The 27,833-nt window shown below is 36.3% G+C and overlaps 1 protein-coding gene across 5 annotated transcripts in view; it reads right to left on the bottom strand.

Moving 5' to 3' along the window:
• The window catches only part of PRUNE1 (prune exopolyphosphatase 1), a 55,357-nt gene that overhangs the window by 23,144 nt on the left and 4,380 nt on the right, over positions 1-27,833 (bottom strand). The window lies entirely within an intron of this gene.

Here is a 27,833-nt window from a genome sequence, read left to right as displayed (position 1 = left end):
GTTATTTCTGTCCATCATTGATCAACTGGAAGTGAGTTGGATCTTCTTTATGTTGAAGATATCTGTACAGAAACTTTTTAGTTTTATGTAATCAAAATCTTCTATTTTGTGATCAATAATGATCTCTAGTTCTCCTCTGGTCATAAATTCCTTCCTCCTCCACATGTCTGAGAGGTAGACTATTCTCTTCCTCTAATCTATATATTATCTCATTCTTTATGCCTAAATCATGGACCCATACCTAATTTCTGCCATACTAATTTCCAGTTTTCCCAACAGTTTTTTTTCCAAATAATGAATTTTTATCCCTAATGTTGTAAACCTTACCCTTCTTAAAACTTCTCTTTTCCTTCCAAACCCAAGTAGCATATGATCTCTTTTCTATATTTTCCATCTCTTCTCCTTTATTGGCTCATCCCATCTCTCTACAAAAATGTTCATCTCCCTTATTATTAGGAGGGAAAAATCCTTCTCTTGACCCTTCTACACAATCCAGCTCTAGTCCCTCCCCTCCTCCCCCTCTTCTCAGAAAAAGAAATACACACACACACACACACACACACACTTGCTGACACAGGTGTTTCGGACTGGGAATGAGATAAATTGGAGGCAGAGGGAAGAGGAGAGCGGTCAGAAAATGAAAGGTCCTCTCAGTCAGAGGTCAGAGAACAGCAACTGCCTCTCAGTCTCCTTGTATCATCCTCTCACAAGAGGAGATCCATTCTGGCTTGAATCTCCAGCAGCCACTGTCAGGTGGCTTCAATATATTCCAACAAGGGTGGATATGCATAGGTAAAGTTGGTTTCTTCACTAGGAGTAATTTGTAACAGTAAAATCATGTGATTAAAAAAAAAAAGTTTTTAACTGATTATTCGGTTCAAAGGCTTTCTTTCAATCCTCTTTCATTTGGCCTTAGCAACCTTTGGCAAGGAGAAACAACCCACTCCTCCCCGGATTTCGGAGACTTCCCACTTTCCAGGTCCTCTATTTACTAGACCACTGGGTCTCCTTCATAGAAAGTGCTTCCTTTTTCTAAGCCCCTTGGAGGTAGATGTAGATACCTTTGCTCAGATACAGATCTGTTTCAGGCTAGGGAAAGATATCAACCCATTGGCTCATCTTTCTTTCCAAACTTGCTCCTTATGAATTAATCATCTCTGGGAGTAGCACTTGAAATCCCTATTAGTAGGATCCCCTCTGACAATTCCTTCTCAATTGTTCAAACAATAAACACTAAAGACCCATTATTTACAAGAGATTTTCCCAGATGTTAGAGATACAAGCAAAAGAAACAATCTCTACTCACAAGTAATACAAGTTCATATATAAATATGTATGGCATAAATGTAAAGTAGATACATACATACATATATATATTAATTCAATAAAGGTTTTTGTGTATTTTGGGGGGGGGGAAGGAGGGCACTGGGGAAAGATCAGGAAAGACTTCTTGTGTAAGGGTGAAAAGGGAGTGGTTACTGGTTGGGGAATGACTGAATAAAATGTGATATGTGGACACAATATGAATTATGGTGTTGTTAGAAATGAAAAAAGGAATTATTTTGGAGAAAACAAAGAATTCTTATCAGTTATGAACTGCTGTAGAGTAAAGTGAACAGAACCAGAATAATTTACAAAACAACAATATTGTAAAAAGCAAAAATGTAAAAACTGATGAAATATGTACCCTATCACCCGAGAGATGAAGGAGTCAGCATATAATAGGATATATATATTTTAGATATGGAGAGTAAAAGTTATGGAAAATAAAAGTTGAGAAGAGAACAGAAGGAATCTCAAACAAGCAAACTTTCATGTTGAATATATTATACTTTAAAAAAAAAAAAAAAAACAAGCAAGCTCTGCATAATGGAAATTTGAAGTTCCATATGCAATCCTCCTGTGTCACACTGTATATAGAAATGAAAAAAGAATGTGCTGCTTGAGTTGCATAGAACTATATGGAGTAGAGGTAAAGACAGTGCATTTCAGGCATATGGGAGGGCCAAAACAAAGGTAAAGAGGTAGAAAATGGAGCGAATATCTTGTCTGATTGGACTGCAGAATGAAGGACAGAGTAATGTCCATTAAAACTTTAAAGATAGATTAGAGTCAGTTTGTAAAAGGTCTTAAAAGCCAAACAGAGGAGTTAATATATTGTTCTAGAGGCATTAGGGACTCACAGGAAATGAATAAATATGGGAGTTAAGTGGTCAGATTTGCCCTTAAGGAAAATTACTTTGGCTGCAGTGGAGGACAGACTAGAAACAGGAATGAAGGAATAGTGAGACTAATAAGCAGTATGTTAAAATAATCTATGTGAAAAGTGATGAAGGCCTGAACTAAGGTAGTAGCTATTCAAGTAAAGAAATTTTGAAGATGCCAGAGATGTGCACTGAGAAACATTTATTTTAACAGCAATATCAGCTAATGACTGTAGTGCCTTACACTACAATGAGGAATTTAGGAAGGGAATGAAATAAGAATGATAATGAGTTCACTTTTGGACACAACGAGTTTGATATGTTTGGACCACTCGGTTTGAAATGTCTAATAGGTAATGGCTGATGTGGGACTAATGTTCAAGAGGCGATTTGAGATTGGCTATAAAAATGTGGGGATGACTAGCAGCAACATGAAAATGAAACTCATGAGAACTGATGTACAGAGAAAAAAACAGAGAGCTTTGAGTAGAACCTCAAAAAAGAATGGTATGGGGGCAGCTAGGTGGCGCAGTGGATAGATCACCAGCCTTGAATTCAGGAGGACCCAAGTTCAAATCTGGTCTCAGACACTTAACACTTCCTAGCTGTGTGACCCTGGGCAAGTCACTTAACCTCACCCCCCCCCCCAAAAAAAAAAAAAAAAAGAATGGTATAGATAATGAGTGAGCCAAGGAGACTGAGAAGGAATGAAGAGAGAAGTAGGAGACCCAGGAGAGATCACTGTCTCTTAATTGTGTTAATATTAAAAACTTTGAGAAGAGATATTATTAAATCAAGATGATGACCAACAGTGTCAAAGGCTGCAGAGGAGCAGATGAGGACTGAGAAAAGACCACCAAATTTTAAATTAAAAGGAAGAGAATTATCAAGATTTTCTAAGAATGGGGGAAATCTGGGTAAGTTCAAAGGCAGCAGGGAAAGAACCAAGTACTGAGAGACCAAATATTTGAGGGAAGATGAATGAGGAAACAATCTGCTGGAGAAAACCAGAAAGACAGGATCAGGTTACCATGAATTTGTAATGTATTCTGTGAACAAAGTTGTAAGATTTTTTCCAATTGCATTTATCAGCTGGTGAATAGAAGTGGAGGCAGATTGTAGGAGTAATCCAGGGCTGAAATTTGTCAAGATATGAATAGTGACAGGACAAGGAGGCAAGTGATTTGAGAACAGAAGACAGTGTAGAATGGAAATAACTTAGAAGTAGATTTGAAATTAAGAGAGGGAAGAAAGTGAGATCTGAGGATAATGTTCTGAAAAAGTAGTGAGGGGTAAAGCATTAGAAATTTCCATGGAGTTGAAAAATAGGTTTAAGAGGGATGAAGTTTAGGGAGAAATAGAATGATCAGAGGTTATATTCAGTGTGGAAACAAACTTAAAATTTTTTTTTTTTAGTTTTGGTCTAAAAGCCCTTTCCAAGGCTTTCTCCTCTTTAGAAAGATAGGTAATAGGTCAAACACAAAAGGCTTTTTTTAAAAATTGATTTGTGTTCCAAATTTTTCTTCCTCCCTCACCTCCCTTTTTCGCGACAGAAAGCAATCCAATATAGGTTAAATGTGCATTTCTTCTAAAGATATTTCCATATTTGTCATGCTGCACCCAAAAAAAAAATCAGATCAAAATTTTAAAAATACAAGAAAGAAAGAAAAAACCACCAAGCAAATAAGCACCACCAAAAAAAAAAAAAAAAAAAAAAAAAAAGGTGAAAATACTATGATTTGAGCCACATTCAGTTTCTATAATTCTGTCTCTGGATGTAGATGGCATTTTCCATCCCAAGTCCACTGGAATTGCCCTGAATCATCTCATTGATGAAAAAAGCCAAATCTATCATAGTTGATCATCCCATAATGTTGTTGTTACTATGTATAATGTTCTCTTGGTTCTGCTTACTTCATTTAGCATCAGTTCATGTAAGTCTTTCCAGGCCTTTCTGAAATCAGCCTGCTCATCATTTCTTATAAAACAATAATTATATTCTATTACATTCATATACTATAACTTATTCAACCATTCCTCAACTTCTCCAAGAAGCCTTTCCCAATCTCCCTTAATCTCACCCCCTTCCTTTTATGATTATTTACAATTTATCCAGTAGATATCTTGTCTGTTCACAGTTGTCTGCATGTTGTTTCCCTAAAATGATTACCTTGCAAGGAAACAATGATTTTTGCCATTTCTTATATTCTCAGCACTTAGCATGTTTTCTTCTTGTTTAGTTCTTGATTATCCATGACCCCATTTGAGGTTTTCTTGTAAAAGATACTTCCTTTTCCAGATAACTTCCTTTTTCCAGCTTTTTTACAGATGAGCAAACTAAGGCAAACAGGGTTAAGTGACTGCCCAGAGTTATAAAAGGCATTTAATAAATGTTTGTAAATGACTTTATCAAAGAAAGTGCTCCAATTTTCTTCAAAGGAAATATTCAGAAAATATTAAAAGTGATTCTGAAAGAGGCAGCAAAAGGTCCATTGCACTAGACTTGGATTCAGGAAGAATCTGAGTTTAAATATGGCCTCAGATAATTCCTGTTGGACAGGGCAAGTTACTTAACTGTCATATGCTCCAATTTCCTCATCCACAAAATAGGATAACAATATCACCTACTTCTCAGGATTACTGTGAGAATAAAGTGAGATAATATTTGTAAAGAGTTTTTCAAACCTTAAATAAATTATATAAATGCTAGCTACTATTATTTTCAATAGTCAAAAAAGAATTTTGATACTGTTCACAAGGAATGGGTCTTTTTAAATTCTTAAAGGGAATGGTCAAGAAAAGAACAGAATAATGAATAACATTGTTAATTTAACTATTCTGAAATAAATAACCCATTTTTGGGGGATATAATATCTATTTTTGGATATTACATATATATATTTTCAATATTCTTATAATGTTATCTCTAATTGTTCTGAGGTCTGAAGGCATGAAAGCTTGAAGAAAAGGTGCTAGGCTGATTTGGATATCTTCTCCCCAAGCTAGAAATGGCACAGGCATCAGATTAGTATTAAATAAAATTGTCAGACTTGTGACTAAAATGTAGAGTACAATCTTAATTTTTTTCTTCAATGTCAGATGGAGGAGTATCAGTTTCTAAACAGGTAAATGGGAAACATAGGTAATGTGTGATCCTCTCTAAGTATATGCCTGCAATGAAATGAAGGTATATGTTATTAAAGAGATTAAGGAATTGGGAGGTTAGAGAATTTAAGGGAACATCTATGTGACTAGCACAGTCCTCTAGTATAAAGGAAGGAGTTGGGGAGGAGAGGAAAATGATAAGCTATTTGCTAAATTTCTTTTTTTTTTTTTTTTAATTCATTTTTCCAAATTATCCTCTCCCTCCCTCCACTCCCTCCCCCCATGACAGGTAATCCCATACATTTTACATGTGTTACAATATAACCTAGATACAATATATGTGTGTAAATCCCATTTTCTTGTTGCACATTAAGTATTAGCTTCTGAAGGTGTAAGTAACCTGGGTAGATAGACAGTAGTGCTAACAATTTACATTCACTTCCCAGTGTTCCTTCTCTGGGTGTAGTTATTTCTGTCCATCATTGATCAACTGGAAGTGAGTTGGATCTTCTTTATGTTGAAGATTTCCACTTCCATCAGAATACATCCTCATACAGTATTGTTGTTGAAGTGTATAGTGATGATTTGCTAAATTTCTTGATAAAGAAGTGAGAATAATCTGGGGGTTGGTATCCTACAGCTTTCATAATTTGGAATAGATGAAAATTTTAAATGAGTGAGCTTTCAAAGGAGGCAAAGATTGATAGAGGTAAGGAAAAAATCTAGATAGTTTAGAGCATTTTCCAACTTATATTTGTCATATTATACAAGAAAAACCAAAACAAATGGGAAAAAAACATAAGAAAGAAAAAAGCAAACACACACACACACACAAAGAGATGAAAATGATGTAAATTGTGTCCCCTTCAATCTTTGGGGGGGGCCTGATGTAAACTATGTCCCCTTTGGGGGGAAGGGTACTCCTGATTCTCAAACCCTCCTGGCCTTTGGGAAGGGCATACTTTTCCCAGATAACTCCTAAAATAAGTAATCTCATTCAATTAGAAATCTGGGACATAGTCAACATCCTCTATTGAGTGGCTCAAACTGCTCCCTAGCTGCAGGCCAAGACTAACCCGATATAACCAAGGGTTTGTCAACCCATCTTTGCTAAATGCCCTTCTGGACCTATTAGCCCACTGATGAAGACATTTTCTTCTCAGTGTAAACCCATCTTTGTTAAATTCCCACTTTTACCCGCTAAGAAAGCTGTCTTCTTAGCATACTGTTTTCTTAGCATAAATAAACCCATTCTTTGCTACAAGTGTCTGTATTTATTGGGGCTTATCACAAAGCCTGTCACAGGCTAGAGGGGATCCCATTGTTATTAGAGGATCTCTTACTTTCAATTCTCACACCTCAACAAAAATACTATGTTTCAATCCACATTCTGTCTCGATAATTCTCTTTCTAGATGTAGATGGCATTTCCATCCCAAATCTATTAGCATTGTCTTGGACCACTATACTATTGAGAAGAGATAAGTCTATCATGGCTTGTCATCACACAATCTTGATGTTAACTATGTATAGTGTTCTCCTAGTTCTGCTCACTTCCCTCAGCATCAGGTCATTTAAGTCTTTCCAGGTTTTTCTGAAATCAGACTGTACATTATTTCTTATAGAATGATAATATTCCATTACATTCATATATCACAACTTATCCGCCCTTTCCCCAATTGATGGACACCTGCTCAATTTCCAGTTCCTTGCCAAGTACAAAAAGAGCTGCTTAAAAATATTTTTGCACAAGTGGGTCCTTTCCCCTCTTTTATGATCTTTTTGGGATACAGATCCAGCAGTGATACTGCTAAGTCAAAGCTCTTTGGTCACAGTTAGAAAATGCTCTTCAGACTGGATATGTTATAATATCACCAACAACATATTAGTGTAAGGATATATAATTTACACGTAAAGGGTGATATAAGCAAATTAGCAGAGCATGGAATAGTTTATTTGTCAGCTCTGTAGATAAGGGAAGAATTTAGCACCAAATTAAACAAAGAAGGCATTACAAAAGGTAAAATAGTTAATTTTAATTATATAAAAATTTAAAGGTGTACAAACAAAACCAATGCAACCAAAATCAAAAGGAAAGTAGAAAATTGGGGAGAGGAGGATTTTGCCACAAGTACCTTTGATAAAAGCCTCATTTCTCAAATATAGAGAACTGGGTCAAATTCATAAGGCATTGTTACATGAAAAAATGCTCTGAGTCATTACTGATTACAAAAATGCAAATTAAACAACTCTGAGGTACTACTTCACATATATCAGATTGGCCAATATAACAGAAAAGGAAAAAATGCAAGTTATTCCAATTGATAAACAGTCAAAGGATATAAACAGGTAATTTTCACACAAAGAAATCAAAGGCATTTATTGTTTCATGAAAAAATGCTCTAGATCACTACTGATTACAGAAATACAGGAGAAAATGTGCGAAAAGTGGTATACTAGTGTACTGTGAACTGATCCAATCATTCTAGAGAGCAATTTGGAAATATGCCCAAAGAGCATAAAACTGTTCATACCCTTTGATCTAGTAATATCACTACTAATTCTATATCCCAAAGACATCCAAAAAAAGGGAGAAAGGATCAATATGTACAAAAATATTTATAATAGCTCTTTTTGTGGTGACTAAGAACTGGACATCAAAGGGATACCAGTTAAACAAGCTGGGGTACTTGATTGTACTGGAATATTATTGTGCTATAAGAAATGACAAGCAGGATGACTTCAGAAAAGACTTATATTAAGTGAAAAGTGAAATAAGCAGAATCAAAGGTAACATTGTACACAGTAATATTGTTCAATGGAGAACAGTGACTTAGCTATTCTCAGCATTACAATGATCAAAGCAATCCCAAAGGGCTAATGATGAAGTATAGTATCTAACTACAGAAAGAACTGATATTGTTTAAATAAAATGAGTTGTTTTTGTGGCTCTTCAGTACTTGAATTTTTTCTTTCAGGTTATTTGCAATTCTTTTTCTTTGACCTGGAACTCATGATTTTGACTATGATATTCCTGGGAGTTTTCATTTTAGATTTTTTTTTTCAAGAGATGATGAATGGATGTTAATTTCTATTTTGTCCTCTGGTTATAAGAGATCTAGGCAGTTTCTTTTTAAATTTTTTTTTTCTTTTTTGCTGAGGCATTTGGGATTAAGTGACCTGCTCAAGGTCACACAGCTAGGAAGTGTTAAGTGTCTGAGATCAAATTTGAACTCAGGTCCTCCTGACTTCAGAGCTGGTGCTCTATCCGCTGCACCAACTAGCTGCCCTTAAAATTTCTTTAAATAGAATACTTAGGCTATTTTTTTTCTTTTGGCAGTGGTATTCATATAGTACAATCATTCTTAATTTTTTTTCTCCTCAATCTGTTTTCCAGGTCATTTGTTCTTGTGAAAACCTTATATTTTCTCTTCCCCCCCCCCCCTTTTAAAGTCTTCTTAGTTCTGATATTTTTTGTTCTGTCATGGAGTTGTCAGTTTCTAATTAATCATTCAAATTTTAAGGGAGTTTAATGTTTGGGTAAACTTTTGTATTTCTTTGTGCCAAGCTGTTAATTTCTTTTACAATCCTCTTTTAATTTTTTCCTCAAGCACTCTCATCATTTTTCTCAAAAATCCACGTTGAGTTTGTCCCGAAGTTGTGTTTCTTTCCTGTAAAACTTTACTTGAAGATGTTTTGGAATCACTTTTCTTCTAGGTTTTTGTCTTGAGCTTCCCAGCCTCTATAATAGAAGGTTTGGGTTGGTCCTGTTAACAGTTTTCTTGGGAGTAATGAGTGTTTTATTATTCCAGAATCTCAGGGACAGACAGCTCAAATTGGGGACCTGCAAGCTTTCAGTGCTCCTAAAGTGGTCTAATCCAGAGCAGTCTAATTGCTACCCCTCCCCTCGTTTAAGCTCTACAAATTACTGAGTTGGGTTTCAATTTGACCAAGAATAGAATGCTGGGAGACTCAGCCCCTCTCAATTAGCTGTGTCTAAGTAATAGAACTGTGGACTCCTTTTTGGTCTGGATTTCCTGTCCCGGTTATTCCTCTGCAGATTTGATTAGAAGCTGGAATTGAGACTATTTTGCTCCTGGAGGTTTTGGTCATACCACAGCTACTTACTTCAGAACTTCTATCTTAATACATAATTCAGATTGTCTCTCCTGGTAGCATCACCCTGCTTCCTCCCTCAGATAAAGATCTCCTTTTCAGTATATCCTGGAATTGTGACCTGAAACTGGATATTGGGTCACAAATCACAGTACGCTGGCATACAACTAGGACCTCATTTTGCTCAGCTGCATGCCTCTCCCTAGTCCTCTGCACATAGTAGGCTCTTGGCCTAATCCATCCTCATTGTCCAAAGATCTTCATGTTTCTTCTGCTCAGTCCGACAAATAATTGTTATTCCTGGTTGTAATCCTCCACCTTTTCTCTTCTTAAAACCTGACAATCAAGCTTGTGGACATAATTATTACACTGTTCTTTCCAAAATTACTAATGACCTCTTAAACTGACAAATTTAATGGCCTTTTCTCAATCCTACTTCTCCTTGACCTCTCCGCAGCCTCCAACACTAATCTCTAGGTTTGAGGTACCACTCTTACTCCAGGTTTTCTTACTATCTATAATTAAGTGCTCCTTCTCTATCTCCTTAGCTGGATCTAGATTACAATCACTAATCACTGGTGCCCCTCAGGGGATCTGTCCCTCTTTTCTTCTCTTATATAGCTTCACTTGGTGAAGTCATCAATTCCCAAGGATTAATGACTATCTCACGGCTGATTGTTATTTAAATTTACCTCTGCAGCCGCACTCTATCGGCTAACCTCTCATCTCCAATCTCCACCAGCCTTTCAGACACCTCACACTGTCCAGTAGACACTTTAAACTCAATTATGTCCAAAACAGACTTTATTCTCTTCCCCTCTAAAACTTCCTATTATTGTAGAGGGCCACACCCTTCTCCTAGTCCTTCAGGGTCATCTTGGACTCTTCACTACCTCTTACTGCACCCCCCTACCCCCACATCCAAGGCCTGTCCATTTCACTTTTGCAATCTCTTCCAAGACATTCCCTTCTCCTCAGACACTGTGGCCACCACTCTATGCACCACTGCCTCATGCCTTACTACAAAAGCTTGTAATCTGACGCAACTCTCTCCATACTCGAATTCATTTTCCTTTCAGCCACTAAAGCGATTTTCCTAAAACACGAGCCCAATCATTGCCACCAAGAGCAAGTACAAAATGTTCTGTTTGACATTCAATGCCTTTCATAATCTAGCCCTTCCTAACTTTCCAGTCTTCTGAGACATCACTCCTCAACAGGTAACACTGGCCTTCTGGTTCCATCTCTCAAGCTCCTGGCTGTGTCCCATGCCTGGCTTGCTTTCCCCCTCAGCTTCAACTACTGACCTTTCTGGCAACGTTTAAATCCAATCTAAAATCTCATCTTTTACAGGAAGCCTTCCTCAAGTGCTCTTAATTTCAGTGCTTTCCCACTGCTAATTTTTTCCTACTTATCCTATATATAATTTATTTTGTATATGTTTGCATATTGTTTTCTTCATTAGCATGTAAACTGCTTAAGGGCTGGGACTTTTTTTTTTATCCCTAGTACTTAGCACAGTGCCTGGCACACAATAGATAGACTGAACAAATTAGTCAAACTAATTTTGCTTCAAGATATCCTCTGATTTTAATAGAAGTTGCCTGGTCCTCTGGGATTTTGACTAATTTCTTGAACTAGCTTCTTTGAACACTTTTCTGGATGCCTGCAGCATCATTTTTCTTTGACATGAACTCTAGATTTGGCTATGATATTCCTGACCCTTTTCCTTTCAGATTACATTTCAGGAGATCATCAGGCATTACTATTTCTTTATTTAGCTCTCTGGTTTTACAAGATCTGAGTAGTTTTTATTTACGATTTCTTGAAAAATTATCCAGGCTTTTAAAAAAATTATAATTTTCAGGAAGTTAAATTATTCTTAAATTATTTATTAAGTTATCAATTTATTGACATTTTCTAGGTCAGCTGTTTTTGGTATTAGATATCTTACATTTTCTTCAGTCTTTTATCTGTACCATAATGTTTCTTGCTATCTCATAGAATGATGTGTTTGATCTATTCAATTTTTCTAAGAACACAGTTTAGATGCTAAGCCTCAGCTATCTTGCTCTTATTGCTTCAAGGAAGAAGCCCACTCTAAAGATCCACAACACTTCTTTATTCTCCTATTTTTTCCTTTCGGGATTCCAAAGCTAGGCAAGACCTTTGATCATGACCTGAGTGCTTCCTGGAAGAGCTGATTCACCCACTATATTGAAGATAATTTTAATTGTTCCTTATTGCTGCCACTTTGTTGGCAGAGTTGTGACTTTAGGCTTAAGTAAATAGTCCAGGTATAGAATCAAATTCTTCTTCTTTCATTCCCTATCTTGTCATATAGCAATCTGCCATGTCTGCTTAGGTCAGTACTGACTCCTCTACTTTTTAGTCCCTTTTCCCCCCTTATCTCAGCAGCTGAAGCCTGGGAAATGAACCACAGACGGATGGCTGGTTAATTCTTTTTTTTAGGTTGAATGATATCAATTTGTACATTAGTGAGATTTAGCTAATTTTCTGAAGGAAGTTTCTTCAGAAGAAACTACCATTAGTTATATGTAACTCTAGGCTTTTGAAATATTTTGGAATTTTGACAGATATTTCAGTAGATCTCAAAAGACCAAATTCTTCAGCAATTGGAGAATGGCTGAAAAAGTTATGGTATATGAAAGTAACAGAATATTATTATTCTATAAAAAATAATGAACAAGATGATTTTAGAAATGTCTTAAAAGATCTATTTTCAAGTGAACTGATGCTGAGTGAAATAAGAAGAACCAGGAATATATTGTACACAGTAACACTAAGACTGTTCAATGCCCAACTATGAAAGACTTGGTTTTTCTCAGCGGTTCAGTGATCCAAAGCAATCCCAATAAACTTTGGATAGAAAATACCATCTGCATCCAGAGAGAGAACTATGGAGATTGAATATAAATTATATATGCTATATTCACTTCCCTCCTCCCTTTTCTTCTATTTTTCCCTTTTGTTCTGAGTTTTCTTTCCCAGCATAATTCATAAAGAAATGTGTATAAAAAAATAGGCTGGATCATTTTTCAAATATAAAGAGAACTGAGTTAAATTTATAAAAATAAGAGCCATTTTGTAAAAGCCAATTTAAAAAAAAAATTTTTCCCCCAAGCTGGGAGCTGGAGGGAAGGGGAGACAAATTAGTTAGTTAGTAAAAACTAATAATAATAATAATTAAATATTTAAATAAAATCAAAGGTAGGCTGGAAATTAAATGTGAAAGGCTTTAAACATGCCAAATAGAAGAGTTTATCACAAAGATAGTAGAGAACTTTTTCTGATTAAAATTACTTTGATTTATGGAATAAAACAAGTATTTCCATAACAGTATAAGAAAATAAGATACTTGCACATGAAACTACAAATCTACTGTGTACCACTTGCAATTCCTTTTAAATATGTAATAAAATTATCATGGAAATTTTTTTTTCCTTTTCTCTCTTTCCCTCCCCAAAGAGATGGCTATTATTAGACACAAATATATGTGTGTGGACACACCTATGTAAAACCATTCTATACATTCTTCTATTTTTATAGTCTTTTTTTCTTTGAATGCAGGTAGGATCTTCCTTCCTGGGTCCTTTGTAGTTAATTTGGGAATTTATAATAGTCAAAATGACATTCTCTCAAAGTTATTCTTAAAACAATATTGTTGTTACTGTATACAACATTGTCTTGGTTCTGCTAATTTTGTTCTTTATTATTTCCTACATGTCTATCCATGTTTTCTAAAATCATTGAGCTCATCATGAGAACTTCTTTAAAGACAATGATCTGGTCAGACCTCTGCTTTATGAAGGCAATTTTGATAAATGTGTGGAAGATGGAATACAAAGAAGAAAAAATGGAAGCAGAGAAACTAGTAAGGAGGAATACTACAGGTTGTCACCTGTGCTAAGTGCCTGAATCTAGGGTATGAACGAAAGGGGCAGAATCAAGATTGTTGTGGAGGTATTGTAAAGGGCTGAAACTCTGAATAGGTGCACTGGAATCAGTCCTATTGGACAATACTCTATTACCATATGCCTGGAAAATGGCCCTTCCCACTACTCTATGCTGGCTGGATCTTTTGGTGTATACAGATAATTGTAGGAGGGATTAGGGGGTGGAGTAAGACAAGTCAGAGTCACTTTTGGCTGTGGACAAGAAGGGAGGTTGTAGAGAGCTTATGTCCATCCCCTTCACTTCTCCCCCTAAAGACCAAGGACTTTTGCTTATCCTGACTCTGGCTGATTCTAAGGCATCCAGGGTGGTAACCCGGATTTCACATTTGGTGCCTAACATGTGAACCAAGGACCCTAATTTCACTGAAGAAGTCCCCGGTGACTAGGAAATAGGGTGAGTATTTTAATAGACAAACAGGGAACTTATTTTGTTAAGGGCTAAACTAGTAAGCTTTTCTAGCTGAAAAGGGGCAGATATCATCAGGCTGCTGGAACTTTACATTTACAATTTGGAATAACAAAAGAGGAAGCTAGGAACATAGTAAAACCCAGTCCAACTTGTCTTCCTTTCCATGCTCCTACACTTCCTCCAGGGAAGAACCCTGGAGGTTTGAGACCTAATGAAATTTGGCAAATGGATGTGACCCATTATAAATCTTTTGGTCATCTGTCTTTTATCCATGTTGTGACAGATAACTTTTCAGGATTCACTTTTGCAATGCCAGCAGCAAAAGAGACAGCCTGAGTGTTCACTGAATTCCTTATCCAAGCATTTGCAATCATGGGTGTGCCACAAGCAATAAAAACAGATAATGGACCGGCAAATACTACTAAACATTTTGCACACTTTTGTGCATAGTATAAGATTTTACATACCACAGACATACCCTTTAATCCTCAAGGACAGGCAATAGTAGAGAGGAGAAACAGAGACATTAAGACGCTCCTCCAAAAACAAAAGAGAGGGAGAGCCATAGAGAACTTCTAAATCTAGCTCTTAATACTACTAACTTCTTGATTTTTGACAAAGATGCACTGGCTCCAGCAGACAAGACACCGGAAGGGCAGAGTCCAATGCAAGCAGTTTAGATAATCTCCAGAGAAAGTGGAGAGATCCAGAAAGTGGTGAATGGAAGGGACCAGATAGGTTAACTGCTTGGGGGAGAGGGTTTGTTTGTATCTCCACAGATGGAGAAGGAATCAGATGGGTGTCAACAAGCCGTATTCACCTTGTCCATCAAAGAGACGGAGCAGACCCTTGAAACGAAGGAGAAGACCCAAGAAATATCAGGTGTTTACGTCACTGACTGGGCCCACCACTGAAAGAACCTGGTAGTTATGACGTTTGACTCATGGACATCAAAAATTGTTAGACTTGAAAACCCTCAGCAATCATTGGATTCTCTGAGACATGATAAGATTGTTGTAGGACTTGAAAACCCTCAGCAATCATTGGATTCTCTGAGACATGATAAGACTGTTGTAAGACTTGAAAACCTTCAGCAATCATTAGATTTTCTGAGAAATGATAAGACTGTTGCAGGATTTCAAAATCTGCAGGAATCATTGGATTCTTCTAACACATAAAAAGATTGTTGCAGGACTTCAAAAACTTCCAGGGATCATTGGATTCCCTGATACGTGAAGAAACGGACAACAGATTGGTTTTGGACTATCTCTTGGCTGCTGAAGGAGGCATACGTGTGGTTGTTGTTTACATACCCTCCTTCTAGGACTTCTGGAAATCTTTTACAACACCATGTTGATTCATATTGTTTGTTATATCACTACTAGCAAGTACAATTCATGTTTGTTACACCTCATCGAGTCTGCACTAGAGTCATCACTAATAGCCTGTGTGTTATTGCTATGCGTAATTGGAATACCTCCCATGCTGATGGGTTGGTGCATACCTGTCTCTAATAAGATCCTTCAGCCCAGAAACCCACCAGCAATCCCCACTTCCCTTTGGTGCTTTTCATCTCCCTTCCTGAGATGTCAGGGAGGGCATGATCACCTCCTTTTCAGTGTTTTCACCTCCCTGAGAAGTCAGGGATGGCGTGACCACCTGTGTTCTAAAACAAAAGAAAGCAGGAGATGTAAAGGGCTGAAACTCTGAATAGGTGCACTAGAATCAGACAACTGAGCACTTAAGGCAAATTATCTATTGGACAATACTCTATTAGCATATGCTTGGAAAATGGCCTTCCCATTATTCTGTGCTGGCTCCCTCTTTTGGTGTATACAGAGAATTGTAGGAGGGATTAGGGAGTGGAGTAAGACAAGCCAAAATCACTTTGGCAGTGACAAAGAGAAGGAAGGTTGTGGAGAGCTTGTGTTCATCCTCTTCACTTCTCCCCCTAAAGACCAAGGATTTTTGCTTATCCTGACTCCGGCTGGTTCTAAGGTATCCAGGGTGCTAACCTGGACTTCACAAGGTATAATCAACAAAACTAGACAACTGATTGGTATGGGTACATGAGAAGCAGTGATGTACAGGGACAGATTCTAAAGGTTGCAAACCTGGATAACTGGAAATGTGAGGACAGGGTGGGTCTATAGGAGAAGATAATGAAATTCATTTTGGACATGCTGAATATGAGAACTCAATGTCATCCACATGAAGATGGTGACCAGCAGCTGATGATATAGGGCTAGACTTTGGAAAAAAGTATTTAGGCATGAATGTTAAGAAGAAAGTCAGTTAAGAGGGCAGATAAGGGGCAGCTAGATAGAGCACCAGCCCTGAAGTCAGGAGGACTTGAATTCAAATCTAGCCTCAGATACTTAACATTTCCCAGCTGTGTGACCCTGGGCAAGTCAGGGGGGAAAAAAAGGACAGATAGTTGACCACAAAGGTATTTATGAGCTCATTAGGAGTGAGGAGAAAAGGGGAAAAAAAATCCAAGATAAAACTGATGTATACATTTATACCTGATAGGGGATGTAGCCTCTTAGAAGAGCAGTCAACCTGTGAAAGAAGCCAAGATGTTGAGAAGCAAGAGGCAAGAAGCCATGCATTGCGCTTCATTTTTGGCAAGTCTTTCTAGACCTCAGTTTCCTCACCTGTAGAATTAGATGGTTCCACTTGTGTTCTAGGTACCAGTCTTTAGGAAGACCTCAAAAGAGAACACCTCAAGGAGGGAGAAGGGCTTTAAATCCATGTCATAAGAGACTTGTTTGAAGGGAAGATTCATCTTTGTAGTCTTCACCATACAGTTAAGTTAATCAATTTAACTACACACTGTCTTGTACCCTTGAATTTCTTGTCTTTTATAGCTTATCTGTACAGGTTTTTCCAATCTTCAAAAATAAATAGAAGTGTTATACTTACATTCCAGAAGAACAAAATGCAAAGGAAATGTGAAAATAAATGTTACAAAAACACAAAATCTCATTGGTGCTCCGGATACCCATGTTAACCCTGTCATTCTCAGAAATTCTTCACATAATTACTGCTCCTCAATTTAAGACATAATTTTTCCCTAGGTTTAGATCCAAGGCTGGAACAAGAATAACAGCTGCTGATGGAAATTTTATTTTTAAAAGGCTCTGAAAAGCCAAGCTGCTGATAAAAGTTCTGAGGCAGAAGAGATGTCAGCTGCTATAATTAATCTTGCTGCCTTGCACCTCCCCAGATATCAAGGTACTTGAAAATGAAATGCATTTAAATCCATCAGTGCTTGAGTGACCAAAGTGTCATTTATAGCATGATATTCATGCATATGAACACAGAGGCACAGAGATTCAGTCTGCCATGATGAAACATTTTCTTTTATCACTTTCTTTTCCAACTACTATCTCAGCCTGTTTCCTAATTAAGGGTCACCTAATTTCTCCAAGCCTTTTTTTTTTTTTTTTTAAATTAAAGCTGTTTATTTTCAAAACATATGCATAAATTTCAGCATTCACCTTTGCAAACCCTTGTGTTCCAAATCTTTTTTCCCTTCCTCCCACTTCCTCTCCAGGTGGCAAGTAATCCAATATATTAAAGATGTAAAATTATTTTATACATACTTCCATAATTTTCATGGTACATGAGAAAAATCAGATCAAAAAGGAAGTAACTGTGAAAGAAAATAAAATGCAAGCAAACAACAATAAAAAAGGTGATAATATTATGTTGTGATCCACACTCAATTCTCTTCTCTTTATCATAAGACCATTGGAACTGGCCCTGAATCACCTTACTGTTGAAAAGTCATGGCCATCAGAGTTGATCATCACACAATCTTGTTGCCATGTACAATGATCTCCTGGTTGTGCTCTCTTCACTCAGCATGAGCTTATGTAAGTCTCTCCAGACCTCTCTGATATCATCCTGCTGCTTGTTTCTTATAAAACAGTAATATCCCATAACATTCATATGCCATAACTTATTCAGCCACTCTCTACTTGATGGGCATCTGCTCAATTTCTAGTTTCTAGCCACTACAAAAAGGGCTGCCACAAACATTTTTGCACATGTAGGTCCTTTTCCCTTTTTATGATCTCTTCAGGATACAGGCCCAGTAGAGGCACTGGTGGATCAAAGTTTATGCACAGTGTGATAGCCCTATGGACATAGTTGGATCAGTTCACAACTCCACCAACAATGTATTAGTATCCCACTTTCCCCACATCCCCTTCAAATTCTTCATTATTTTAGCCAAGGCTTCATTTTTTCTTAACTATAAAATAAGGGGGTTGGACTAGAAGACCGCAAAAGTAATTTTCAGCTCTAAATCTGTGATCCTCTGATCCTGAAGGAACATGTGATTTTGGCATGAGTCTTGGGAGAAATAAGTGTCTTTAGATATGAGTAGAAGTTCACAGCTTCTGTAAACTTCAATCAGGTAAGGAAGACTTTCTGGAAGAATTAGGAATGAAGCAAAAAGATAAAGGGATAAACTAAGGTAGGGAAAAGTAATCATCTAAACATGGCTAAACATGGAAAACATGGAAAAAGGACTTCTTCAAATCATCTATCCCAGTATAATCTTAAGTCTCTCTTCTAGAGTACTTCTAAATAAAGCTATAATCTTACTGTACAAATCTCCATTATAATTATCCATTATCCATTTAGAAATTATTATGAAATAAGAGCATTTCTCAAATGAAAAATGGTTAAAGGATGTAAACAGGTAGTTTTCTTTTTTTAAAAGTAAAATTGTTTTTTATTAGATTTTATAGTTCATGAACATCTCATCAAATTCAGATCCCAAACCTGAATTACACATAGGCTTGAACTACATGTAATCCAGAATAACATTCCTTCCTTTTATATACTCTGTGTTCCAGGAAGACTGACCTGCTTTGTCTTTTCTCCTATTTTTTTTTTTAAATAACTTTTTATTTTCAAAACATATGCATGGGTAGTTTTTCAACACTGACCCTTGCAAAACCTTCAAACAGGTAGTTTTTAAAGAAAGAAATCTATGCTGTCAATAGCTATATGAAAAAAATGCTTTAAGCCACTAATAATTAGAGAAACGAAAATTAAAACTGAGGTATCATCTGATACCTATTGGTAAAGTTAGTCAGAAAAAGGAAAATGGCAAATGCTAGAGGGGCTGTGGGAAAATAGGTATTGAACTATTGACAGAGCTGTGAACAGGTCAGGTCATTCTAGAAAACAAAATTGGAACTATGTTCCAAAAACTATTCAACCAGGCATAACCTTTAACCCAGGTGATATCAGTACTGTATCTCTACTCTAAAAAGATCAAAGAAAAAGAAAAAGAATCCATGTGTACAAAAATGTTTGTAGCAATTGTCTCATGATGGTATGAAGGGAATGCCCATCAATTGGGAAATAGCTGAACAAGTTATGGAATATGAATTTAATAGAAGGCTACTGTGCTTCATCAAATCAAAGTTATTACTATAAGAATTTCAGAGGAAACATGGTGAAACATGCTGTCCACCTCCAGAGAGAAAGCAGAGACTCCACTGTAAATTGAGGTTTTTTTCCTCTTTTTTGGACACAGCCAATGAGAGAATCTATTTTGCTTGACTATTCTTAATTTTAATGGGTTTCACTTTTCTTGCTTATTCAAGGAGGTGAGAGTAGGGGAAATGTCTGGGAGAGAATTCATCGATGAAAATAAAACTGATTTTTATGTTATGTGGAATATTATTGTTCTATAAGAAATAATCAGCAGGATGATTTCAAAAAGGCCTGGAGAGACTTAAACAAGTTGATGCTAAGTGGAGTGATTAGAACCAAAAGAACATCGAACACAGCAACAACATTATATGATGATCAACTGTGATGGACTTGGCTCTTTTCAACAATGAGGTGATTCAAACCAGTTCCAATAAACTTGTGATGGAGCCATTTGCACCCAGAGAGAGGACTTACAGGGACTGAATATGGATCACAATATGATATTTTCACCTTTTCTGATTTTGTTGTTGTTTGCTTGCTTGCTTTTTCTTCCTAACTTTCCTCCCCTTTTGATATGATTTTTCTTTGCAGCATGATAAATGTGTAAATGTTTAGAAGAACTGCAAATGTTTATTAACCTGTACTAGCTTAGCTTACATGCTGTCTATGGGACAAGGGAGGTGAGGAGTGAAGGAGAAAAATATGGAACACAAGGTTTTGCAAGGGTGAATATTGAAAACTATCTTATTTTTAAAAATTAAAAGCTATTATAAAAAGTTATCGTAGTACTTTAAATAGAGTGGTGACAAAAACTTATTAAACTAGAAGAATACTAATCTAACTAACTAATAACTAAGAATAACTCATCTAACTAACTAATAACTAGAAGAATAACTAGATCTCAAATAATCTTTAAGAAGTTGTGGTAAATCTTGACCATACTCAGTTGGTCACAATCTAAGTTTTTATTTTATTTTTTTAAATTAATTTTATAATTATAACATTTTTTGACAGTACATATGCATAGGTAATTGTTGTCATTATCCCTTGTACTACCCTCTCCCCTAAATGGCAGGCATTGCCATACATATTAAATATGTTATAGTATATCCTAAGTACAATATATATGTGCAGAACCGAATTTTGTTGTTGTTGTTGCAAAGGAAGAATTGGATTCAGAAGGTAAAAATAACCTGGGGAGAAAAACAAAGAATGCTAACAGTTTACACTCATTTCCCAGTGTTTCTTCTCTGGGTGTAGCTGATTCTGTCCATCATTGATCAATTGGAATTGGATTAGCTCTTCTCTGTGTTGAAGATATCCACGTCCATCAGAATACATCCTCATATATTATTGTTGTTGAAGTGTATAATGATCTCCTAGTTCTGCTCATTTCACTCAGCATCAATTGATGTCTCTCCAAGCCCCTCTGTATTCATCCTGCTGGTCATTTCTTACAGAGCAATACTATTCCATAACATTCATACACCATAATTTACACAACCATTCTCCAATTCATTTCTTTGTGATATAAGCCCAGTAGTAGCACTGCTGGATCAAAGGGTATGCACAGTTTGATAACTTTTTGGGCATAATTCCAGATTACTCTCCAGAATGCACAACCTAAGTTTTTAAACTTAAAAGGAATACTTCCAAGATGATTTAGTCACATCATGTATAGTTTAAGTGTTTTTGTGGTTTTGTTAGTGCCCAGTTTGAAATGACTTTTCACAAAAATTTGCAGACTGGATACAAAGATTTTTTTTTTTTTTTTTTTTTTGGTTATTTGATTGAAATTTCCCTTCCTGGGTAAAGGACAAAAACTACTGGATATGTTACCAATTAGCAAATGCTTTTTGAGAAGAGCACTTCCTAGGTCACCTAGTCAGCTGAAGCCACATCTTATTCAGCCAAGCAGCAGGAGGATTTAGAGAAATATATTCCTTTAAAATACTGAGCAGTTTTTGAATATTGGGGGAAAACTAAGTATACAAGCCTGCCTCCTGGCAGTTCCCTATCTACTCACCCACTTCCTAGCTACTGCCTTAATGAATGAGAAAGAGAGCTTTTCGTTTCCTGGATACCAGTGAGCTGCTTCAGCAGATGTTGACTGAAGAGGCAACAAAGCACTTAAGGTAAGTGGCCATAAAGATAACTTGCTAGCAAAGGCAATATTGGGATAAGATATCCTTTAGAGAGAGAAAGGGGATAGACAAACTAGAATGGAATATGGTTCTGGAACTGAAAAAAAAGGAAGTTAAGAGGAACAAAGAAGTGACAAAGACAGGAGATCTACAATTTAGCACTAAAATGCACTCAGAGAGCATAGCTTTCTGTACAAATCTTTCTAAAAAGCTCATTTAGATTAGTGCTACCTCAATGCATGTTAAATCAGACTCAGTCAGAACCCAATAACACCATCATCACTGGGATTTGAAGTAATGAGCTTAGAAAGAAGACTGCACAGAATTCAAGGATGAAATATCATCAAGTACTAGAGGTAAAGCTGAATCCCTAAAGGATAAAGAGCAATTACATCAACATGTGTATTAAAAGAATAGGACAAAACAGAAACAGAAGAGAATCAGAAAGGCCAAGAAATCTAGATAGAATGATACGAGCTTGCTGGGGAATCTCCTCAATCACTGCCCAAAGGCATTGCAAATTCAATATGTCCAAAAGGGAATTCATCTTTCCTCTACTTAACCAAATTCACCCTTTGCAAAATTCCCAATTTCTGTCAAAGACCCAACATCTTTTTAATCACAAAGGTTCCAAAACTTGGAGGTATCTGTGATTCTTTATTATCTTTCCTCATATACCTTTTATTCATTGACTGTCAAATCCATCTCCTCTACATCTCTTCCCCCTGGGTCCTTTTCTGCTTTCACATAGATGCCCTCGCCATCTCTTCATTACACTTCAATAATAGTCCTCTCATTAATCTTCTTCCTTCTAGACCTTTCCCACTCTAAGTCATCCTCCATAATGCTACTGGAATAATGGTTTTTTACATTATAAACTTGTAACAATGGCTGTTAAGTGTTTCTTATAGGCAACAGATTGGTTATGATACATACATACCATAATAATAAAGAAAAGACAAAATACATATTAGCTGTATGGTAGCTGTATGTTGTGTGTATACACAACACTTCAATCTACCCACTCTTAAAAAAATTACATAATACTGTCAGGAAAGAAATCTTAAAACTATATATTTTAATAATGAATTCAATAAATAATACAAACCAAAGCTAGAATGGTCTTTTTTTTTTTTTTTTTTTTTTTAATTTTTAGCAATGGGGACAAGTATCTTGCCCAGGGTCACTGGGAAGCTAGGAAGTGTTATGTGTCTGAGGCTAGACTTGAACTTAGGTCCTCCTGACTTCAGGGCTAGTGCTCAGTCCACTGCGCCATCTCGCTGCCTCCAAAATTAGAATAATCTTAAGGCACTTTTTTGCTCTAGAACTTCCAGTGGTTTTCCATTGCTAGTAGAATAAATGCTAACTTCTCAACTTGGCATTTAAGGTCTTCTATAACTGGCTCACACCTACTATAGAAGTGCAAGGAGTGGGAGACAAGAGAAGACTGACCCATTTTTAACCTCCTCTGTACATGACACAACAAATATTTTTCACAAACGCCTCCCACTAAAAAACCAAAAACAGTTTACTTACTCTTAAAAGGATAAATCCCTTTACCTTTGGACTTAGATTTTAACAATGTTTTATTGGACCTTTTTTGTTAACTCCCTGTTGAGTTATGTTGTTGCATTCATTGTGTATATCATTCTTTTGGGTCTGCTTTATTCATATTCTACCCCTTCATACTCCTATTTTTCTCTGTACTTTGATATTTATAATTCCTTATCACACAGTAATAAAGATTTACATATGGCATTAAAATGTACAAGGTTACTTAATTATCTCATTTCAGCCTCAATTTTATGAGGTGCTATAGGTATTATTCTTTCCTTTTTATAAATGAGGGCAATGAAGCTTAAATTAAATCATTTACCCAGGGTCAAACAATTAGTAAAATAGTTACATAACTATTTAATTAAACCATTTTTAAAGCACTTACCATATAGCATGCACTGTTAGGAACTAGGAATATAGATACAGGGAAAAAAGATAATCCCAGCCCTCAGGGAGCTTACCTTTTAATAGAAGACAACACATAAAGGGAAGGAGGGCAACCACATGGGGCAAGGCTGCTAGAGAGGAGGTAGAAAAATGCAGACATAGAAGTGAATTTAAAGACAGATGACATGGGTACTTACTGAAATGATGGTCCCTGATAGTGATTCTCTGACCAAAGGAGAGGGCCACAAAGTCAAAGTTAACTTCAGAGTCTGTTTGATGACAGAGGTGCAAAAGTCCAAGCTTAGTAATGGAATTGGAAGATTATGTAGGATTTGAACCCAGGTCTTCCTGATTCCAATTCACTATATCAGTTACTTTCTCTATTAAAGTTACATCAACTAATCTATCTGTTAACCAATTGTTGGGAACATATTTTGTTTCCAGTTTTTGGTCATCTCTAACAATAACTATGAATATTCCCACACATACTTAAACCTTAATGTCAGTAACCTGGGTGGGATATGTTCCAATAGTACATCTATTTCTACATCAAAAGGCATGAACATTTATTAACTTCTCTTGCATAATTTCACATTGATTTCTGTAACGGCTAAACTAAATTCATAGCTCCACCAGTAGAGAAATCAGTAGGCCTGTGGGAAGACAAGCTTCCAAGAAGGAATTTTCCTATCTTTTGGCATCTTTGCCAATTTGAGGGATATGACATAGCACACATCAGGATTATTTTAATATGTATTTATCTGTTTACCAGTCATTTCAAATATTTTTTCAAGTGGTAATTGATAGTTTATATTCCTTCTAAAAACCATTCTTGCCTTTTGACCATTTTTCTATTGGAAAATATCTTTTGACCTTATATATTTGTGTCAATTCTATAAAAATTATAGAGATTGGACTTCTACCAAAAGTACTTAGTGCAAATAAAAATTAGTTTTTCTTTCCTCTAAATTCATCTTTTCTTTTTATTATAGACGCACTGTTCTATCTGCCTTTCAAGTTTTATGTTATTTTTTTCAAATTTGGGGTTCCAGCCAAAGAGAACTACTAGTGATCAGTGGAACAGATTAGATACAAAGGACAAAAAAGGGTACATCTATAGCAATCTAATCTTTGACAAACCCAAAGATACCAACATTAGGGATAAAAATTCATTATTTGGAAAAAACTGTTGGGAAAACTGGAAATTAGTATGGCAGAAATTAGATATGGAGCCACACTTAACACCATATACCAAGATAAGATCAAAATGGGTCCATGATTTAGGTATAAAGAATGAGATAATAAATAGATTAGAGAAACAGAAAATAGTCTACCTCTCAGACCTGTGGAGGAGGAAGGAATTTATGACCAGAGGAGAACTAGAGATCATTATTGATCACAAAATAGAAGATTTTGATTACATCAAACTAAAAAGTTTCTGTACAAACAATACTAATGCAAACAAGATTAGAAGGGAAGTAACACATTGGGAAAATATTTTTACAGTTAAAGGTTCTGACAAAGGTCTCATTTCCAAAATATATAGAGAACTGACCCTGATTTATAAGAAATCAAACCATTCTCCAATTGATAAATGGTCAAAGGATATGAACAGACAATTCTCAGATGATGAAATTGAAACCATATCCACTCATATGAAAGAGTGTTCCAAATCACTACTGATCAGAGAAATGCAAATTAAGACAACTCTGAGATACCACTACACACCTGTCAGATTGGCTAAGATGACAGGAACAAATAATGATGAATGTTGGAGGGGATGTGGGAAAACTGGGACACTGATACATTGTTGGTGGAGTTGTGAAAGAATCCAGCCATTCTGGAGAGCAATTTGGAACTATGCCCCAAAAGTTATCAAACTGTGCATACCCTTTGACCCAGCATTGCTGTTATTGGGCTTATATCCCAAGGAAATACTAAAGAAGGGAAAGGGACCTGTATGTGCCAAAATGTTTGTGGCGGCTCTTTTTGTTGTAGCTAGAAACTGGAAGATGAATGGATGTCCATCAATTGGAGAATGGTTGGGTAAATTATGGTATATGAAGGTTATGGAATATTATTGCTCTGTAAGAAATGACCAGCAGAAGGAATACAGAGAGGCTTGGAGACACTTAAATCAACTGTTGCTGAGTGAAATGAGCAGAACCAGAAGATCTCGGTACACTTCAATGTTGTATGAAGATGTATTCTGATGGAAGTGGATATCTTCAACATAAAGAAGATCCAACTCACTTCCAGTTGATTAACGATGGACAGACATAACTACACCCAGAGAAGGAACACTGGGAAGTGAATGTAAATTGTTAGCACTACTGTCTATCTATCCAGGTTACTTACACCTTCGGAAAATAATACTTAATGTGCAACCAAAAAATGGTATTTACACACATATATTGTATCTAGGTTATATTGTAACACATGTAAAATTTATGGGATTGCCTGTCATTGGGGGGAGGGAGTGAAGGAAGGGGGGGATAATTTGGAAAAATGAATACAAGGGATAATATTATTTTAAAAAATTACTCATGCATATATACTGTGGGAAAAAAATTCTAAATAAAAAAAATATATTAAAAAAAAAAAAAAGAGAGAGAGAGAGAGAACTACTAGTTGTTCCAGAGCTCAACATTTCATTCCCTCCTTTTATTTATTTTCAGAGTCAGTCAATAAATGTTTATTAAGTGACTATCATAAGCCAGGCACTATGCTAAGTGCTGGGGATATGAGACAGTCCTTACTCTTAAAAGAGCTCACAGTTAATAGGAGAGAAGCAAACAAATATATACAAACAAGTTACATAAAGACAAATAGGTACAAAATTAAGAAAAGCAATAAAATTAAGAGGGGTTGGGAAAGGCTTCTTTGTAAGTCTTTGGGATTTAAAAGAAACCAGGGAGATCTGTAGTTGGTATGGAGGGCAAGCATTCCCAGGGATTCAACCACCATTTCAGTACAGATTAATCCCCTCAAAATATATCCAGACCTCAGTCTCTTTCAGAGTTCCTGTCCTACACTGTCTTTTTATCTTATCATTTTTTCCCCCTTTTTAAAGAGGCAATTAGGGTTGTGATTTGTCCAAGATCACACAGCTAGTAAGTGTTGTGTTATGTCTGAAGTCATATTTGAACTCAGATCCTCCTGACTCCAGGGCTGGTGCTCTATCCACTGCACCATTTAGTTGTCCCTTAGTCCTACACTTCCAAAAATTTGCAGGACAACTCTTCCTAGCGTCCCTTAGGTTTCTCAAACTCAATATATCCTAAACAGAATTCATAACAGCTCTGCTTCTAATTTCTCCATTTCTTTTGACAACACTACAACAGTCATCCAAGTACAAAACGTAGTCAAACTCAACTTCACTCATTTACTTCATATAACCCATCAATTGCTAAGCCTTGTCAATTCTGCCTTCTTAACATCTTTGTTCCCTTTCTCTCTTCACATCACAATGATTCCAAAACAAGGTCATCACCCTGGGTCCCAACTATTTTAGCAGCCTTCTAAAAGTCCAACTCCATTCTCCACAGAGTTCTTAAACTGGAATTCCTAATGCACAAATCAAGGTCATTCCCCTGCCTAAGAAGCTTCAATGGCTCCACATTGCATTTCAGATAAAATATATATTAACTCCTCCATTTAGCATCTTAACCCCTTCATGATCTGGTTCCAGTAGTCTTTCCAAGCTGAACACAAATTAATCCTCCTCACACATTGTACTCTCTATCCAAAGTGGCTTACACTGCTCTGTATATACCACACAAAATTTCAAACATTTTTACCTTTGTACAGGCTATACCACCCTTCTTATTTCCCCAATTTGGAATTCTTTCCCTCCACATCTCTGCCTCTTTAAACAATCAACAATCATTTAAGTATCTACTATGTGCTAGGTACCAGAAATCCCCAAAGACAAACATAAAACAGTTCTTGATCTCAAGAAACTTACATTGTAAAGGGGAACATCGTAAAGGGGAAGGCAACAATATACATATAATGTAAATATAACTGAACACCTAAATTCCTTTCAAGACAGTTCAAAAGGCACCTAATTTAAGAGGTCTGTTACTCATTCCCCAATTATTAGTGCCCTATCCCCCAATTGTGATGCATTTATTGTGTACACAGCCTGCATTATCTGTAAACATATATTCCCCAGGTGAATATGAAACTCCTTAAGAGCAAGAACCAGCTCACTTTTGAATTTCTCTCCCTAGCATCTAATGTAGTGCTGACATAGTCTAATCAATAATTACTAGTTTTGACTGCAACATACTGGAGTATCTTCACTTCTCAGAATTCTTTTAATTCAGGACTCAGCTTAAGAATCACCTTTTCTAAAATGCCTTCCTGGGGGATGCCAAAGTATTTCTTCCTGAACTTGCTTACTAATTTGTGTTTGTACTTAAAAATGCTAAGCTGAAGATAAACTCCTTGAAAGCAAGGCCTGTTTCGTG

The sequence above is a fragment of the Sminthopsis crassicaudata genome, chromosome 4, assembly GCF_048593235.1.
Source record: "Sminthopsis crassicaudata isolate SCR6 chromosome 4, ASM4859323v1, whole genome shotgun sequence".
Classification (NCBI taxonomy): Eukaryota; Metazoa; Chordata; class Mammalia; order Dasyuromorphia; family Dasyuridae; genus Sminthopsis; species Sminthopsis crassicaudata.
This window is presented reverse-complemented; position numbering and strand designations above follow the sequence as displayed.